Genomic DNA, 20,210 nt, shown 5'->3' with positions numbered 1-20,210 from the left:
ACATAAAAGAAAAGCTTCAAGAAACTGTGTTTGGTAATCACTTCTTTGCATGACAGCAAAAGCTGTCATGGACAAATGAAACTGAAGCAAGGCTTCCTGTGGGAAGCCACATGTGCCGTTGCAGAGTGGTGCAGGCTACTGCTGGCCACCACGCATAAGTTTGGGCAAACAAGCAATGCTTACTTATGCAGTAAAGTTTTTCGCCAAAACACTGCCTGGCCCGGGCATGATAATGAGGCTCTGCAAAGTACTAAGAGTTAACCAATCAGATGTGAGACATGCAAATGAGGTATGATAATGAGGTACTGAGAGAATAACCAATCAGATGTGAGACATGCAAATGAGGTATGTTAATGAGGTACTGTGAGATACTGAGAGAGAGTAGCCAATCGATGAGGAACATGCAAATGAGGCATAGAGCATAACCAATCCGGGTGTGAGACACGCCTCTCCTAGGCCTATATAAGCAGCACCAGTTCTGGGCTTGGGGTCTCTTCAGCTCTCCCAATAAACGTGTGCAGAAGGATCCTGTTGCAGCATTGTTCTTGCTGGTCGAGTCGGATGCTCGCAAGAGCTTCCCAAAGTATTTGCTGAGAGTTAAACATAGAATTTATAAGGAGCATGTGTGCCTTGAAAACAAAAAACAAACCTGACTTAAAAATGTACAAGGAGTTAAACAAATAGTTCTCCAAAGAAAATAGACATGACCCAAGAAAATACATAATGCACTCAACTAATTGAAGAGAAATGCAGTTCAAAACGACAAGGAACTAACAGCTCACACTATGTAAGAAAAGCTACCAAAAGAATTGTTAGGAAAAATATGGAATTCATGCATCACCAGCAAGAATGTTATACAACCAATTTAAGCTTATCCCCGACTAGCTTGGAAATAAATGAGCCTCAGACTATGGTTATTTTACTTGGCTTTGACAATTATTGGGGGTCACCCCTAATCTTTTCTAATTGCTGGCCTGGCTCCCTCCCCAGTGATGTATCCCAAGTATTTGCTGTTTCTCCTGGCCATGTGCTCATGGTAACCACTTCTCATGGTGCCTTCTTGTCTCTCTCTTCGTGGTCTCTCTTCTCTTCCTCTCATCTCCACCCCAACCTGGAAACTCAAAACCCACCTACCTCTAAACCCTCCAGTAATTTGCTGTAGCCAATTTTATTTAACCAATAGTTTTAAATCAAGTAACAAGGTTTGCACAGCAAAGGCTTGTAAACATGAGAATTCACTCATAGGCCTACCCCTTTGGGTACAGAATTTAAGCATTACAACACATAGTTACAGACCAAACCTCAGCAAAATGTAAAATGGTATAGTTGTTCTGGAGAACAATGTATTCTCTCTCTCAAAAAAAAAAAAAAAAAAGTAGAGCCGGGCGTGGTGGCGCACGCCTTTAATCCCAGCACTCGGGAGGCAGAGGCAGGGGGATTTCTGAGTTCGAGGCCAGCCTGGTCTACAAAGTGAGTGCCAGGACAGCCAGGGCTACACAGAGAAACCCTGTCTCGAAAAAACCAAAAAAAAAAAAAAAAAAAAGTAAACAATTACCATACAAATGTAGCAGTCCCACTTTGGGGCATATATTCAAAAGAATTTAAAGCAAGATCTCAAACATCACACATGGTTATTATAGTTATTTATTATAACCAAGAGGTAGGAGTGATCCAGCTGTCCATCAGATAATGGATAAGGAGAAAGTGAATTCTTGGTCAATGAAGAGCTTTCAGAGAGTGCTCTATGCATGTAATGCAAGCACTCTGAAAGCAGAGCAGGAGGATTACAAATTAGAGGCCACAGTGATCTACATAGCCAATTCAAGGTCATTATAGAGTACATAACTAGACCTTGCCTCAAACAAAACAACAATAAAAAATGTGATTTATATTTAAAAATGGATATTATGCCTTCTTCATGAGGAAATCGTCAGTGTGCTATAACATGGATAAACTTTGTAAGGAGATACACTAAGCAAAATAGCCCAAAATTAATGTTGATGTAATGCTTTGATCCTCGTGATAGTACCAAACTGTCTTGATTACTGTTGATTCATGGTAAAGTTTGATCTAGGATGTGTTGGACTTTCAACTTTATTTTATGGTATATATACACACATGCATATGGTGTGTGTGTTTACTTATGTATATTATATATGTATTACATTATATAAATTGCTTTTCTGTTTGATGTAGTGAATAGTCATACTGATAGTTAAAAACACTTTTATTTTAGTTTCCTTTCTATTGTGATAAAACACGACCAAGGCAACTTAAAGAAGGGTTTATTTGGGCCTATGTTCCACAGGGAGAGGAGGCCATCATGATCATGGTAGGGAAGTGTGGCCACTTGGTGGGGAAGGCAGGTATAGCCACGAGAACAGCAAACTAAGATGTGAATCTTAAAAGTGTGCAAATAGGAAGCATAGAGAATGAGCTGGGAATGGTGTAAGACCTTGAAACTTTGAAGCCTGTCCCCAGGGATATACTTTATCTAGCAAGGCCACACCTTCTAAGCCTTCTAAACAGTGCCTCCAATAAGAACCAAATATTCATATGCCTGAGCCTTTAGGGGACATTCCCTTTCAAACCACCACAACACACACATAGCTATATTTGCTAGGTATCCTTTGTTACATGTTTATGTTTGTGCTAGACATGCTTAGTTTCAGTTTATTTACTGTAGGTACATAAAATTCAAATTATAAACACATATTTTTATCTTGAAACCTTACTGAGATCTTTTATTAGTTCTAATTATTTTTATGGCTTTCTTAGTAAAGACTAGAATGGAATTCAGTTAAAGACATTTAAAAATTAAGGTGACTGACTATACATCAAAGTGATACATATGATACATAGATATGAATTGATTGAGAGAAATCATGGCTTGAAATATAAATCTAAGAGTAGATATTGACACTGAAGTGATTAAAAAAACCCATGAAGACGGGTATTTGTGTCTTGAAAGGGAATTTAGTGCATGAGCATATTCTAGATAAGAGTTGGCTCTATGAAGAGGCCATTGGTCACATAGAGCTATTATAATTCAGTAGGAATTTGGAGAGAATGGTTTGGGAAAGAGAACAGGGAAATACATGTTTTCTACTTTAGCAGCTCAGTTGTGAAGAGGAACAGAGGCATGAGCCAGTACAAGGGTTTTTTGAATGCCATGACTTTGAATGGTCCAGCAATCAGGGATGAAATTTGAATGTGGTTCAGAGAACCATAGTCAGCCTAGTAAACTATAATATATGATTGTATTCAACAGTACATACTGTGATATGGAGTGATGATTGCTCAAAAGTGAAGATTTAAAATAATTTTTTTTTTACTTCACCCACTTGATGCTGATGATGAAACCTCAAGGTTTTTTGTTTTTGTTTTAAGCTGGAAATACCCATCTCTATCTTACTAGCAGGATGCAATTTTTTTTAAGATTTATTAATTTATATGTAAGTACACTGTAGCTGTCTTCAGACACTCCAGAAGAGGGAGTCAGATCTCATTACAGATGGTTGTGAGCCACCATGTGGTTGCTGGGATTTGAACTCCGGACCTTCGGAAGAGCAGTCTGGTGCTCTTACCCACTGAGCCATCTCACCAGCCCCACAATTTTTTAAAGAAAGAACATATACAGAAAGTAGTCTAAATAGAATAAGTGGTGGATTTACTACTAACTACTAACAGAACCAAGAGCCTCAGCAACTAACTAATTATAGTGTAGAGAACTAAAGGGGCTGTGCTTGAGGTCATCTTTGTCACATGATGGTAGACTTCAATCCATATATATACTGTTTTTTTTTTTTTTTTTGAGACAAAGTATTCTTGGCTGTCCTAGAACTCACTGTATAGACTAAGCCGGCCTTGAACTCACAGATGTCCAATGGCTTCTGTACTCTCTGAGTACTTGGACCACTTGTTTTTCATTTTTCATATAGGCTACCATGTAATTTGTTCAGGCTGGCCTTGAATTGGTTGTGTAGCAGAGGGTGACCTGGATCCTGATCATTCTGTCTCAATATTCTGAGTGCTGGGATTGTAAGTGCAGTTTAGACCATGCTAGGAATTTAACCCAGCACTTTGTGCATGCCAGGCAAGCACTTTTAGAGCTGAGGTCCAGTCCCAGATCTGTCATACAGTATTGGAGTTTATCCAAATCCTTATATTTTGACTCAGACATTGTTAAGCACATGTTCTATGTCTAAAGAAAAAACAGGACAGTATTTATAAAGGGAATACAAATATTTCTAAATTCTTTCTTTTTTTTTTTTTTTTTTTTTTTTTGTTTTTTCGAGACAGGGTTTCTCTGTGTAGTCCTGGCTGTCCTGGAACTCACTCTGTAGACCAGGCTGGCCTCGAACTCAGAAATCCGCCTGCCTCTGCCTCCCAAGTGCTGGGATTAAAGGCATGCGCCACCACGCCCGGCTATAAATTCTTTCAAAAAATTTCTTTTCTTTTTTTTCTTCAGAATCTGAATGTCATTCTGCATTTGAGAACACTACTCACTCTGTCTTCAGATCAGCCAAGTTTTACTTCCATCATCCAGTGCACCTGCCCCATGAGCAAGACTTCTGCCAGGAATCTTTGGGAAGGAGTGTTTTCATGCAACATTCTTGGAAGGATTTCTTTCACCATCATTCAGGACATAGCTGCCTTCCTCCCCCTGGCCCAAGTTCGGACAAGTTGGACAAGACCAAGATGGATTACACCAGAATTAAGAGCCTCAGCATCAATTTGAATTTGGGAGACCATGAGAAAATACATACTATCAAGAATCAGGCCAGAGACCCAAAAGGCAAAAGACAAGCAAATGACCAAAAGAAGGATCAGAAGGTCACCGCAGAGCTAACAACTGAGTGCCCCGTGAGTTTGAATGAACTCTGGAACAGGTACCAGGAGCGACAGAAGCAGCAGAATCCATCTGGTGCTTGTGATACGAAAGAGCTCTCCTTGGTGGAACGACTTGATCGCTTGGCTAAACTGCTTCAGAATCCCATCACACACTCACTCCGGGCCTCAGAAAGTGCACAAGATGATAGCAGAGGGGGACATGGAGCCAGGGGGTGGACTGGGAGGAGGCAACAAAAACAGAAAGGCAAGCAGCACAGGAAGTGGAGTAAGAGCCTAGAGAGGGGCCAGAGTACAGGGGACTTTAGGAAAAGCAAAGTGTTTTCTCCTCATCAAGGTGGGAAATCCAGTCAGTTTAAGATTGAGCAGATTAAACTAGATAAGTACACCCTGAGGAAAGAGCCAGGGTTTAATAATGTCAGCAATACCTCCTTGGATTCTAGACCCTCAGAGGAAAGTAAGCCTCTCATAGATAGTCCCAACATTTTTTCCAGCACTGATTCTCCTGTGGACTCGGATGTATTGACCCCGACTGATAGGGACATGCCTTTAAATGAGAGGAGCAGCTCCATATCCACCATTGACACAGTCCGGTTGATCCAGGCTTTTGGCCATGATAGACTGTCTTTGTCACCCAGGAGAATTAAATTATTTTGGCAATTTGTTCTCAAAAATATTTTGTCAGTAGGACTGCATGGAGATCACAAGAATAGAGGGAAGGAGATAGGAGATGAAGTTTCTCATAAGCAATATTTCCCACAATTGAGAGTTTGGTAGATATGAAATGACAGGGATTATGTGTGTTAATTAATAGTGTTTTTTAAGTAATAAAAAACTGGAAACAATGCTGGAAAGAGGGGAAAGGATCCTGCTTGAAGATTTATGTATGACCATATACTGCAAAGTTTATACTTTGAGATGAGCATCATGGTACAGATCTGTACTCAAAAAGTACTCAGAAGCTGAGACCTAGCTCCAGAGGCCAGATTGTTCCCCCCACACACCCCAATTAAACAATTTCGTAACATTTGGGGCTTATAGTAATCATCTAACCTCTGCCCTCCCCCTATCCTCTGGGAGTCAATAATTTGCTTCTGTCTCTGGGGACTTGTCTGTTTGGTTATTTCATATAAACACAATCGTATAGTATATGATTCTTGTCAGGCGCCCCTGTCCCCAGGGATTGAACATAGGACAACTCCTTTTGAGGCAGTTCTACCATTAAGCTGCAGTTCTACCCTTTTTACATTTTTTTCAAGACTCATCTATGTCAAAGCACAAACAGTACTTGAGTTTTTCATGTTATGTATATATGACACACTTTTAAAAAATCTATTTACAAATCCAATGATAGACACTCGGGCACTTGCAATGCCTCAGCTATTGTGAATGGGGCTGATCCTGGAATCCCCGTATGCAGTTCTTTGAGGTACACCCAAGAATGGAAATAACAAATCGTGTGGTAATTGTGTCTTACTGAGAAACTGTCCAACTGGCAAGACTGCAGTGCCTGTCCTTTTATGCTTCAGCCAGCAGTGATTACTGAGGGCTCCTGCAGGCCTCACTGCTCTTTTGTGGCTGCTTATTTATCGTTTTGTTGTTGTTTTGGTTTTTGTTTTATTTTTGGATGTTATCTACTAGCTATACTATTGAGTATAAGGTGGTTTCTCGCTGTGGTTTATTTACATGCCTACCGGACATTCTGTGTGCATTTTAACCATTTGTATAACTTGTTTTTAAGTCCTTTGACCTTTAGAAATTTAGCAGCTAGATTTTTTGTTCTGTAGTTGTTGGACTTTTCTATATGGTAGTCCCTTACTAAATGTATATATAATCTGAAAATATATCTTGCCACTCTGTAGGCCACCTCTCACACAGTCACTTTGTTGATTGTGTCTTTTGACATACAGCAGATTTAATGGTTCAGCATTACTTTTTCTTACCCATGTTTTGGGGGGATCATAACCAGGAAATTGTTGCCAGATATAATGTCATAAGATTCTTGTCTTTTTAATCTAGCTTTTATATTTAGGAATTCAGTCTATTCATGGTATACAGAAAAGGTCTACTTTCATTCTTCGGCATGTTTGTGTATAGTTCTGGCAAAATCATTTATTTAGACTATTTTCTCTTTTTGTTCCTTGGCACTGTCATTAGAAATCTTGATCGTGTGTGTATGTGTGTCCACATTGGGGCACTCAGTTCTGTCTCATTGGTTTGTTTTCCTTATCATGCCAGCACCACAGTTAGGATTAAGTTATCTTCATCATAAGTTTTGATAGCAAAAACCACCCTGTTTTCAAGATTGTTTTGACTACTCAGAGTCCCTTTAGAGGACTTGTAAATATCTACTCGTAAATATCTTATTCGTTCTAATGATTTTGTAAGTATAAAAATTTAACTTCATTTTTGGATTATTTTTTGGTGTAGAGATACATAGCTAATGTTTACATGTTGATTTTGTACCTTACAACGTTACTGAATTGATTTGTTAACTCTTTAATTTTCTTGTAGAACATACAGACTTTCCTGTCACCTGCAAATAGACAGTCTTTCTTCTCCTCTCCAGTTTGGAAGATTTTGATTTTTCCAGCTGATTTACAGAGAACTTGTAGTAGAGTGTTGAATGGTTAAAAAAAAAAAAAAGCTACCCTTGTGCATGTTCTCAGGAGGAATACTTTCAGAATTGAGAATATGTTATTGTGGGGTTTTCTCTTGTGACTTTGGTTATATTGAGGAAGTTTCCTTTTGCTAGCTTGGATTTTATTTTTATTATAAAAAGATTTTGATATTAGTCAAATTTGGCATCTATTGAAATGATCATCAACTTTCTGTTCTTCCCATTTTCTATTGATGTGTTATGTATTCGTTGATAATCACATGTTGAGCCAAATTTGCATTCCTCCTGTCTTTCCCATTTTGCTCTGTTACGCAGTACTTTTCAAGTGCCATAGGATTGAGTTTGCTAGACTTTGAAGAAGACTTTTTCTATCCATATTCTTGTAACGTATAGTGTTTTTTTGTTGTTGTTGTTTTGTTTTGTTTTGGGTTTTTTTGTGATGTCTTTGCTGCTTTTGCTGTCAGGATAATACCAGCCTTCTGGAATGCGTATGTCGCCTTGCTGTGGTTTGATAATGAGTATTAGGATTAATGCTGCGATCTAATGTTAATTCTTTATGTGTTTGATAGAATTTAATTGCTACAGATCATATATTTTTCTTTGGAGGCCTTTTTTTAAAAACTGACTCAATATAAGTCTGAGATATCTATTTCTTGAGTCAGTTTTTATATTTTGTGTTTTCTGGTAGTTATTACTGAAAAAAAAAGATTTATTTATTTTATTTCATATGGCTTTGAACTCAAAAGAAAACTCTCTGCCTGTTTTCTGGAATTATAGACTTGTGCAACCATACCTGACAGTATATGTTTGTTTGTTTTTGATTTATTTATTTTATTTTATTATATATGAGTACACTGTAGCTGTTTCCAGACACTCCAGAAGAGGGCGTCAGATCTTGTTATGGATGGTTGTGAGCCACCATGTGGTTGCTAGGATTTGAACTCAGTACCTTCGGAAGAGCAGTTGGTGCTCTTACCCACTGAGCCATCTCACCAGCCCATGTTTGTTTTTTAAATTGTACATAAAAGGGAAATGTTTTAAAACAGGAAATACAGTAAGGCTGGCTCTTAATTTTACTTATGTCACTTGGCTTTGGTAGTATTCCTTTAGTCAAGTTGTGTGAGTCCTCTACAAACCCTGATTACAAATCTTTCAATGGGGATATGATCTGAAAATATGTTCTTTCTTTATTTTTCTTGAAACAGAGTATCTGTGTAGCTCAGGCTGCACTGGGACTCACTATATAGACCAGTTAGCAGGAGTGAAACTCAGCTCTCTCTGCCTCTCCCCACTGAGTGCTGAGATTAAAGGCCTGTGCCACTCCTGGGCTTGTTCTTCCCTTTTTCTGCTTTGCTCTCCAGACTGTTGGCTTCACTTGCAGTGCAGCCCTTTAGCAAAGTCCTATTCTGTGCACACCTGCTCCTCAGTGTCATATCTGATGGTCAGGCTCAACCCGAAGTCAGAACACAAAAGTGCTCCTTGGTTTTCTTCTAGTGAGCCTATAATTTTTTTATTTAGTTTACGTCAGCTTTAGCTTCTTTTAAAAGATTGTGTGGGTACAGCTTTATTCCTTTGCATGTTGCGATCCAGCTGCCTGACATCATTAGTTAGTTGCAAGGACGATTTTCCTCCACCAAGTATTTGGATACCTTTGCCCAGATATATTTCCTAAAAAGAAACCATAGAACTTTGTGTGTGTGTTTGTGTGTGTGTGTGTGTTTGTTTTTATTGTATGTGTGTGAGTGTTTTGCCTAAATGTATGTAGGTGTACCACAGGAGCTTGCCTAGTGCCCATGGAAGTCAGAAGAGGACTTTAGATCTCCAGGCACTAAAGTTTTATATGGTTGTGAGCCACCATGCAGGAGCTGGAAGTCAAACCCCAATCCTCTGCAGAAACAAAACGAACCTTTACCCACTGAGCCAACTCTCCAGCTTCCCACCTCCCACCGAAGCTTAGCTTGACATTGATAGGTGAGCAGAGAAGGCGGATTTCCAAGTCTCCTTAATTTTTATTTTCTGCCTGAAAGTTCATCTGACCCTCCAGTTTTGTTATGTGAATCCTTTCAGAACTGGTGAGAGAAAGGCTGGCCAGTGTCCGTACCATTTCTATTTTTCCCTTCTCTTCATCATCTTCATCTCTATTTGACATATGTGTTTCACTGTGTAACCCAAAGCTGATCTCAAGCTCATAATCCTCCAGCCTCAGTCTCCCAAATTCTAGGACATAGGTATATACTATTATGCTTGGTAGAACAAAACAAAACGTACACCACCACCCCCCCTTCGTGTAAGGATGGTTTAATTAAATGTGTTCCCAGTCATGGCCTCCCTTTTAAAAATTTTCCCTGTGCTCATTCTCATTTCGATCATATGACTGACCTTTTGGAAACAGATTTTGAGTTACTTGGGTTTTTAAAAATGTGTGTGTGTGTCTGTGTGTGTGTGTCTGTGCACATGTGTACATGTACATGCATTTCAGTAGGTATAAAAAGCACACCGCTGTTTCATGCTTTATGTTTATAAAATCAGAATCCATTGACATCTAGTCACAGGTATATCTGTCTGACCCAGGTGGTTACTCACTGCAAAATATTCCATGGAGTATCTGAACATTTGCCTGGGCTCTGCTGAACACTCAGCTCATTTGGCCAGCACATAAAACAAGCAGTCAGATCTTTGTCCTTCTGTGTCTGTTTTTTCACTTTCCATTCCTGTCGCCTGTCCTCCTCTTTATCCTCTGAGAGGATAGAGCCTCCCCATCCTGGGTATTCCCCAACTCTGATACATCAAATCTCTGCAGGGCTAGGCACATCCTCTCCCATTGGGGCCCGAAGGCAGCACGGTTAGGGGAACATATTTTACTGACAGCAGCAGCTTTAGGGACAGCTCCAACTCCATTTGTTGGGGGATCCACATGAAGACGAAGCTGCACACCTGCTACAAATGTGTGCGGTACCTAAGTCCAGCCTGTGTATGCTTTTTGGATGGTGGTTCAGTCTCGGGGAGCCCTCAAGAGTCCAGGTTAGTTGACTGTTGGTCTTCCTGTGGAGTTGCTATCCCCTTCAACGCCCTCAGTTCTTCCTCTAGCTCTTACAGGAGAGTTCCCAAGTGCCCTCCAATGTTTGGCTGCGGGTATCTGCATCTGTCCAAGTCAGCTGCTGGGTGGAGCCATGGCTAGGCTTCTGTCTGCAAGCATAACAGGAGTATTAGCAATAGTGTCAGGGTTTGGTGCTTGCCCACAGAATGGGTCTCTAAGTGGACCCATTATTGATTGGCCATTCCCTCAGTTTCTGCTCCATACTCCATCCCTGCATTTTTTGTAGACAGGATGAATTTTGGGATAAGTTTTGTGGGTGGGTTAGTGTCCATATATCTCCAATAGGGTTCCTGCTTGGCTACAGGGAGTGGCCTCTTCAGGTTTGATATCCCCACTACTGTGGGGCATCTCAAGGACGTGTCAGAGGCATGGGATAGGGGAGTTCTCTGTGAGTCTTTTACATGTATACTGGAAGTGGTTACATGTATACTGGAAATGGGATTCTATGGTTAAGCTGCACAATACTCAATCTCATATAAGAGTACAAAATTTCTTTTTATTTATTCCTGCCTGAATTAAACGTATGTGTGTTGTTGTTGTTGTTGTTTTGTTGTTGTTTTGAGTGAATGCTATTTGTCTTTTAAGTGTCTGCCATAGTTCCAAACTCTGGTATGGCACAGTGTACATTCCTTCCAAGTCAAAAGAAAGAGAGGCTTTTAAGAGATTTGCTCTCTATCGCCAGGCATGTTGGTTCACGCCTTTAATCCTAGCACTCAGGAGGCAGAGGCAGGCAGATTTCTGAGTTCGAGGCCAGCCTGGTCTACAAAGTGAGTTCCAGGACAGCCAGGGCTACACAGAGAAACCCTGTCTTGAAAAACCAGAGAGAGAGAGAGAGAGAGAGAGAGAGAGAGAGAGAGAGAGAGAGAGAGAGAGAGAGAGAGAGAGAGATATTGATTTGCTCTCTTTCCAACATTAGCACACAGACCTGTCCATCCACACACAGCTCTAATATTGAATTTGACATATGGGATGCTGTGATGAGAAGGGCATGTCCACGATAGGAATCCATTCCCAGGACTGACTACTCAGGAGCAGGTGCTTTAAAAGCATCATTCCTTTCTGACTGTTGTTGCCACAGAAGAAGAGCGTCAACACTAGGGACACAGAGACAAGCACAGGGGAAAGAGGTTCCTTTGTGTCCATGAATGGTTTTGCCTGTGTAGATGTGCAAGCATCACGTGGGTGACGTTTTATAGATTGTGTTGCATTGTTTTATGCAGATATATATTAAAATCTAAATGATGACTGAGCAAAATGTAAATTAACCTGACCAAGAGGTTACAAAACCTACCGAGTTATCTAATCAAAATTAAATTGCAGTCTATAATCTATGCTCTACTCTCTTCTGTCTCTAACCTTGTCCTCTCTGGAAAGGTTTTTCTTTTTTAAGATTTGTTTGTTTGTTTGTTTGTTTGTTTGTTTATTATATGTAAGTACACTGTAGCTGTCTTCAGACACTCCAGAAGAAGGAAGGCATCAGATCTCATTGTGGATGGTTGTGAGCCACCATGTGGTTGCTGGGATTTGAACTCAGGACCTTCAGAAGAGCAGTTAGTGCTCTTAACCACTGAGCTGTCTCACCAGCCCCCTGGAAAGTTTTTAAAGTTCCCATTCAGCAGGCCTGAGTGAGTGTACTGTGTTATCCCAGGCCCTTGCCGAGGACTCGGCTTTCTAATATCTGCCAATACTCTGAAGTGTGTTTTTAAAAATATTTCAGATCTGCCATTTATGTTTCTCATGTCTTTTTTGTGCTTTTTTCATTTTTGTCTGAGGATTTTTTTTTTTTTGTTGATGTTTAAACATTAGTTGGACTGTAATTATGCTGTTATACACACTCTTTATTGACTCCATGACTGTGGAGCTCTTCCCAACCTCAAGATTATAAACAAATTTCCTACTTTAGAAAGAAGTAGCTTTTTCCTCTTCCGGGGACGGTGCTCAGAGGCACTCAGGATGGTCCAGCGCTTGACATACCGCCGTAGGCTTTCCTACAACACAGCCTCTAACAAAACTAGGCTGTCTCGAACCCCTGGCAACAGGATTGTTTACCTCTACACCAAGAAGGTTGGGAAAGCTCCTAAATCCGCATGTGGCGTGTGCCCAGGCAGACTTCGAGGGGTTCGTGCTGTGCGACCCAAAGTCCTTATGAGATTGTCTAAGACGAAGAAGCACATCAGCAGGGCCTATGGTGGGTCCATGTGTGCCAAGTGTGTCTGTGACAGGATCAAGCGGGTTTCCTTATTGAGGAGCAGAAAATCGTTGTGAAAGTGTTGAAGGCACAAGCACAGAGTCAGAAAGCAAAATAGACATGCAAAATTTTTAAGTAATAAAAATCAAGACTTGGTCTAAAAAAAAAAAAAAAAAAAAAGAAAGAAGTAGAGGTAGAGAAGCAGTCCATTCAAACTGTTAAGTACTTCAATTTATTTTGTGTGTGCTTCTAAATAGTCAATCATCAATAGATATCTTAGCAATATAAAGTTCCTAAGAAAATCTGGTGTCCTCTTAAGCTGGACTCTCAATCATTAAGACTTAGTAATTGATTGGGAGGCAGAGGCAGGCGGATTTCTGAGTTCAAGGCCAGCCTGGGCTACAGAGTGAGTTCCAGGACAGCAACAACTACAGAGAAACCCTGTCTCAAAAAACAAACAAACAAACAAACAAACAAAAAGACTTAGTAATTGAATAGCTTGGTTCTTTTGGAATTTTAATCCAAAACAATTGCAATATGGAGGACCTGATCAAAATGGAAAGATCTGAAGAGGAAATTGGTTCTGGCTGGAGTATGAAGTTTAATTTTCACTAATCCTAAAGTTGAGTCAGAGCTTCCAAGTAAACCTAACAGGTGTAGCTGCCACCTGAGTCAAATAAAGATGCAGTCACCCTGTGAGTGGTCATGATCCCTGTGGATATTTAGAGCCAGTGGCAGCGGTGTTTACGGGAGGACAAGGGAAAACCACTTTTCCAACTTGGCAGAAAACCTTTGGAATTCTACTATCCTGCTCTCCTGCTCTGAAAGGTTCTCTCTTTTTTTAAATTTTTAATATTTTTTATTACATATTTTCCTCAATTACATTTCCAATGCTATCCCAAAAGTCCCCCATAGCGCCCCCCACTCCCTTACCCACCCGTTCCCATTCTTTTGGCCCTGGCATTCCCCTATATTGGGGCATATAAAGTTTGCAAGTCCAATGGGCCTCTCTTTCCATTGATGGCCGACTAGGCCATCTTTCGATACATATGCAGCTAGAGACAAGAGCTCCGGGGTACTGGTTAGTTCATCATGTTGTTCCAACTATAGGGTTGCAGATCCCTTTAGCTCCTTGGGTACTTTCTGTAGCTTCTCCATTGGGAGCCCTGTGATACATCCAATAGCTGACTGTGAGCATCCACTCCTGTGTTTGCTAGGCCCCTGCATAGTCTCACAAGAGACAGCTATATTTGGGTCCTTTCAGCAAAATCTTGCTAGTGTATGCAATGGTGTCAGCGTTTAGAAGCTGATTATGGGATGGATCCCTGGATACGGCAGTCTCTAGATGGTCCATCCTTTCATCACAGCTCCAAACTTTGTCTCTGTAACTCCTTCCATGGGTGTTTTGTTCCCAATTCTAAGAAGGGGCACAGTGTCCACATTTTGGTCTTCATTCTTCTTGAGTTTCATGCATTTAGCAAATTGTATCTTATATCTTGGGTATCCTAAGTTTTGGGCTAATATCCACTTATCAGTGAATACATATTGTGTGAGTTCCTTTGTGATTGTGTTACCTCACTCAAGATGATGCCCTCCAGGTCCATCCATTTGGCTAGGAATTTCATAAATTCATTCTTTTTAATAGCTGAGTAGTACTCCATTGTGTAAATGTACCATAATTTCTGTATCCATTCCTCTGTTGAGGGACATCTGGGTTCTTTCCAGCTTCTGGCTATTATAAATAGGGCTGCTATAAACATAGTGGAGCATGTGTCCTTCTTACCGGTTGGGACATCTTCTGGATATATGCCCAGGAGAGGTATTGCTGGATCCTCCGGTAGTACTATGTCCAATTTTCTGAGGAACCGCCAGACTGATTTCCAGAGTGGTTGTACAAGCTTGCAATCCCACCAACAATGGAGGAGTGTTCCTCTTTCTCCACATCCTCGCCAGCATCTGCTGTCACCTGAATTTTTGATCTTAGCCATTCTGACTGGTATGAGGTGGAATCTCAGGGTTGTTTTGATTTGCATTTCCCTGATGATTAAGGATGTTGAACATTTTTTCAGGTGCTTCTCTGCCATTCGGTATTCCTCAGGTGAGAATTCTTTGTTTAGCTCTGAGCCCCATTTTTTAATGAGGTTATTTGACTTTCTGGAGTCCACCTTCTTGAGTTCTTTATATATATTGGATATTAGTCCCTTATCTGATTTAGGATAGGTAAAGATCCTTTCCCAATCTGTTGGTGGTTTTTTTGTCTTATTGATGGTATCTTTTGCCTTGCAGAAGCTTTGCAGTTTCATGAGGTCCCACTTGTCAATTCTCGATCTTACAGCACAAGCCATTGCTGTTCTATTCAAGAATTTTTCCCCTGTGCCCATATCTTCAAGGCTTTTCCCCACTTTCTCCTCTATAAGTTTCAGTGTCTCTGGTTTTATGTGAAGTTCCTTGATCCACTTAGACTTGACCTTAGTACAAGGAGATAGGAATGGATCGATTCGCATTCTTCTACATGTTAACAACCAGTTGTGCCAGCACCATTTGTTGAAAATGCTGTCTTTCTTCCACTGGATGTTTTTAGCTCCCTTGTCGAAGATCAAGTGACCGTAGGTGTGTGGGTTCATTTCTGGGTCTTCAATTCTATTCCATTGGTCTATTTGTCTGTCACTATACCAGTACCATGCAGTTTTTATCACAATTGCTCTGTAGTAAAGCTTTAGGTCCGGCATGGTGATTCCACCAGAGGTTCTTTTATCCTTGAGAAGAGTTTTTGCTATCCTAGGTTGTTATTCCAGATGAATTTGCAGATTGCAATTTCTAATTCGTTGAAGAATTGAGTTGGAATTTTGATGGGGATTGCATTGAATCTGTAGATTGCTTTTGGCAAGATAGCCATTTTTACAATGTTGATCCTGCCAATCCATGAGCATGGGAGATCTTTCCATCTTCTGAGATCTTCTATAATTTCTTTCTTCAGAGACTTGAAGTTTTTATTATACAGATCTTTCACTTCCTTAGTTAGAGTCACGCCAAGATATTTTATATTATTTGTGACTATTGAGAAGGGTGTTGTTTCCCTAATTTCTTTCTCAGCCTGTTTATTCTTTGTGTAGAGAAAGGCCATTGATTTGTTTGAGTTAATTTTATATCCAGCTACTTCACCGAAGCTGTTTATCAGGCTTAGGAGTTCTCTGGTGGAATTTTTAGGGTCACTTATATATACTATCATATCATCTGCAAAAAGTGATATTTTGACTTCATCTTTTCCAATTTGTATCCCTTTGATCTCCTTTTGTTGTCGAATTGCTCTGGCTAGGACTTCAAGTACAATGTTGAATAGGTATGGAGAAAGTGGACAGCCTTGTCTAGTCCCTGATTTTAGAGGGATTGCTTCAAGCTTCTCACCATTTACTTTGATGTTGGCTACTGGTTTGCTGTAGATTGCTTTTATCATGTTTAGGTATGGGCCTTGAATTCCTGATCTTTCCAAGACTTTTATCATGAATGGGTGTTGGATCTTGTCAAATGCTTTTTCCGCATCTAACGAGATGACCATGTGGTTTTTGTCTTTGAGTTTGTTTATATACTGGATTACGTTGATGGATTTCCGTATATTGAACCATCCCTGCATCCCTGGGATGAAACCTACTTGGTCAGGATGGATGATTGTTTTGATGTGTTCTTGGATTCGGTTAGCAAGAACTTTATTGAGGATTTTTGCATCAATATTCATAAGGGATATTGGTCTGAAGTTTTCTATCTTTGTTGGGTCTTTTTGTGGTTTAGGTATCAGAGTAATTGTGGCTTCATAGAATGAGTTGGGTAGAGTACCTTCTGTTTCTATTTTGTGGAATAGTTTGTGAAGAACTGGGATTAGATCTTCTTTGAAGGTCTGATAGAACTCTGCACTAAACCCATCTGGTCCTGGGCTTTTTTTACTTGGGAGACTATTAATGACTGCTTCTATTTCTTTGGGGGATATAGGGCTGTTTAGATCATTAACCTGATCTTGATTCAACTTTGGTACCTGGTATCTGTCTAGGAACTTCTCCATTTCATCCAGGTTCTCCAGTTTTGTTGAGTATAGCCTTTGGTAGAAGGATCTGATGGTGTTTTGGATGTCTTCAGGATCTGTTGTTATGTCTCCTTTTTCATTTCTGATTTTGTTAATTAGGATGCTTTCCCTGTGCCCTCTAGTGAGTCTGGCTAAGGGTTTATCTATCTTGTTGATTTTCTCAAAGAACCAGCTCCTTGATTGGTTGATTCTTTGAATAGTTCTTCTTGTTTCCACTTGGTTGATTTCGCCCCTGAGTTTGATTATTTCCTGTCATCTACTCCTCTTGAGCGAGTTTGCTTCCTTTTGTTCTAGTGCTTTTAGGTGTGTTGTCAAGCTGCTAATGTGTGCTCTCTCTAGTTTCTTTTTGGAGGCACTCAGAGCTATGAGTTTTCCTCTTAGAAATGCTTTCATTGCGTCCCATAAGTTTGGGTATGTTGTGGCTTCATTTTCATTGAACTCTAAAAAGTCCTTAATTTCTTTCTTTATTCCATCCTTGACCAAGGTATCATTGAGAAGAGTGTTGTTCAGTTTCCACGTGAATGTTGGCTTTCTATTATTTATTTTGTTATTGAAGATCAGCCTTAGTCCATGGTGATCTGATAGGATGCATGGGACAATTTCAATATTATTGTATCTGTTGAGGCCTGTTTTGTGACCAATCATGTGGTCAATTTTGGAGAAGGTACCATGAGGTGCTGAGAAGAAGGTATATCCTTTTGTTTTAGGATAGAATGTTCTGTAGATATCTGCCAGATCCATTTGATTCATAACTTCTGTTAGTTTCACTGTGTCCCTGTTTAGTTTCTGTTTCCATGATCTGTCCATTGGTGAAAGTGGTGTGTTGAAGTCTCCCACTATTATTGTATGAGGTGCAATGTGTGCTTTGAGATTTACTAAAGTTTCTTTAATGAATGTGGCTGCCTTTGTATTTGGAGCATAGATATTCAGGATTGATAGTTCCTCTTGGAGGATTTTACCTTTGATGAGTATGAAGTGCCCCTCCCTGTCTTTTTTAATGACTTTGGGTTGGAAGTCAATCTTATCAGATATTAGAATGGCTACTCCAGCTTGTTTCTTCATACCATTTGCTTGGAAAATTGTTTTCCAGCCTTTCATTCTGAGGTAGTGTCTATCTTTTTCTCTGAGATGAGTTTCCTGTAAGCAGCAAAATGTTGGGTCTTGTTTGTGTAGCCAGTTTGTTAGTCTATGTCTTTTTATCGGGGAGTTGAGTCCATTGATATTAAGAGATATTAAGGAAAAGTAATTGTTGTTTCCTGTTATTTTTGTTGTTAAAGTTGGCATTCTGTTCTTGTGGCTGTCTTCTTTAAGGTTTGTTGAGGGATTACCTTCTTGTTGTTTCTAGGGCGTGGTTCCTGTCCTTGTATTGTTTTTTCCTGTTATTATCCTTTGAAGGGCTGGATTCGTGGAGAGATAATGTGTGAATTTGGTTTTGTCGTGGAATACTTTGTTTTCTCCATCTATGTTAATTGAGAGTTTGGCTGGATATAGTAGCCTGGGCTGGAATTTGTGTTCTTTTAGTGTCTGTATAACATCTGTCCAGGCTCTTCTGGCTTTCATAGTCTCTGGTGAAAAATCTGGTGTAATTCTGATAGGCTTGCCTTTATATGTTACTTGGCCTTTTTCTCTTACTGCTTTTAGTATTCTATCTTTATTTAGTGCATTTGTTGTTCTGATTATTATGTGTCGGGAGGTATTTCTTTTCTGGTCCAGTCTATTTGGAGTTCTGTAGGCTTCTTGTATGTTCATGGGCATCTCTTTCTTTAGGTTTGGGAAGTTTTCTTCTATAATTTTGTTGAAGATGTTTGCTGGTCCTTTGAGTTGAAAATCTTCATTCTCATCCACTCCTATTATCCGTAGGTTTGGTCTTCTCATTGTGTCCTGTATTTCTTGGATGTTTTGAGTTAGGATCTTTTTGCATTTTCCATTTTCCTTGATTGTTGTGCCGATGTTCTCTATGGAATCTTCTGCACCTGAGATTCTCTCTTCCATCTCTTGTATTCTGTTGCTGATGCTCGTATCTATGGTTCCAGATTTCTTTCCTAGGGTTTCTATCTCCAGTGTTGCCTCATTTTGGGTTTTCTTTATTGTGTCTACTTCCCTTTTTAGGTCTAGTATGGTTTTGTTCATTTCCATCATCTGATTGGATGTGTTGTCCTGTTTTTCTTTAAGGACTTGTAACTCTTTAGCCATGTTTCCTGTAGTTCTTTAAGTGAGTTATTAAAGTCCTTCTTGATGTCCTCTACCATCATCATGAGATATGCTTTTAAATCCAGGTCTAGCTTTTCAGGTGTGTTGGGGTGCCCTGGACTTGGCGAAGTGGGAGTGCTGGGTTCTGATGATGGTGAGTGGTCTTGGTTTCTGTTAGTAAGATTCTTACATTTACCTCTCGCCATCTGGTAATCTCTGGAGTTGTTATAGTTGTCTCTGTTCAGAGGTTGTTCTTCTGGTGATTCTGAGTACCATCTGTCAGCAGACCTGGGAGACAGGCTCTCTCCTCTGAGTTTCAGTGGTTAGAGCACTCTCTGCTGACAAGCTTTCCTCTTAAAGGGAAGGTGTACAGATATCTGGTGTTTGGACCTCCTCCAGGCCGAAGAAGAAGGCCGAAAACAGGACCTTTCCCAGATGCTGTGTTGCTTTGGCAGGTCACAGAAGCTGTCAGCTTCTGTGGTGCACACTCTCACCTGTGCAGACTAAGTTCCTAAGTTCGGTGGAGTCCTGGATCCAAGATGTGCTCCCTGCTCCTGAGGCAGAAGGCTCCTGTGTAGGGCAAACCACTGTCCTCCGGCTGGGAGGGTGCCGGATGTCTGCGGCCCCAAAAGGGTGCTGTCTCAGCAGCTCTGTGGCTCCCGGCTGTCCCAGAAGCTGTCTGCCTCTATGGTCCTCACTCTCACCTGTGGAGACTAAGTTCGGTGGAGTCCCGGAGCCAAGATGGCGCTCCCTGCAAGGCGGACCACTGTCCTCTGGCTCTGAAAGGTTCTCATGATCATGTGTCAGCTTTCTGGTCTCTCCCATGCTTTGCGTTTACTTTTCTCCTCTGTTCCTCAGCCTTCCTGTATCTGGGAAACTTTCCTGACCCCAACCACAGTGGCCTCTATAGCATGTTAGCCATCTTGGTAGCTACAGCTTGAATGTTGATTTAACCCAAATCTGTTTTGTCTTCAGTCCTCACTCACATGGGTACCAGAGCAAACAAAACCAAAACCCAAGAACCTCTTCAGATACAATGCCCTTTTCACGTTCTGGGGATGGTTTTATACGCACAAACAAACTTTCTTTCTCTTTTTTTGAGACAGGACATGTCTACATAGCCCTTGCTGTCTGGAACTTACTATGTGTAAATCAGCCTGGCCTCAAATTTTCAAAGATCTACTGCCTA

The 20,210-nt window shown here is 40.5% G+C and overlaps 1 pseudogene; it reads left to right on the top strand.

Annotated features, from left to right (window-relative positions):
* Positions 1 to 12,489: 12,489 nt before the first annotated feature.
* On the top strand, positions 12,490 to 12,943 carry LOC147003936 (large ribosomal subunit protein eL34 pseudogene; annotated as a pseudogene).
* The last annotated feature ends 7,267 nt before the right edge of the window (positions 12,944 to 20,210 follow it).

This window comes from Mus caroli, unplaced genomic scaffold (genome assembly GCF_978045245.1).
Source record: "Mus caroli unplaced genomic scaffold, Mus_caroli_1 scaffold_7, whole genome shotgun sequence".
In the NCBI taxonomy this organism is placed as follows: domain Eukaryota; kingdom Metazoa; phylum Chordata; class Mammalia; order Rodentia; family Muridae; genus Mus; species Mus caroli.
The sequence above is the reverse complement of the archived record's forward strand: the minus strand, read 5'-3'. Positions and strand labels throughout refer to the sequence as shown.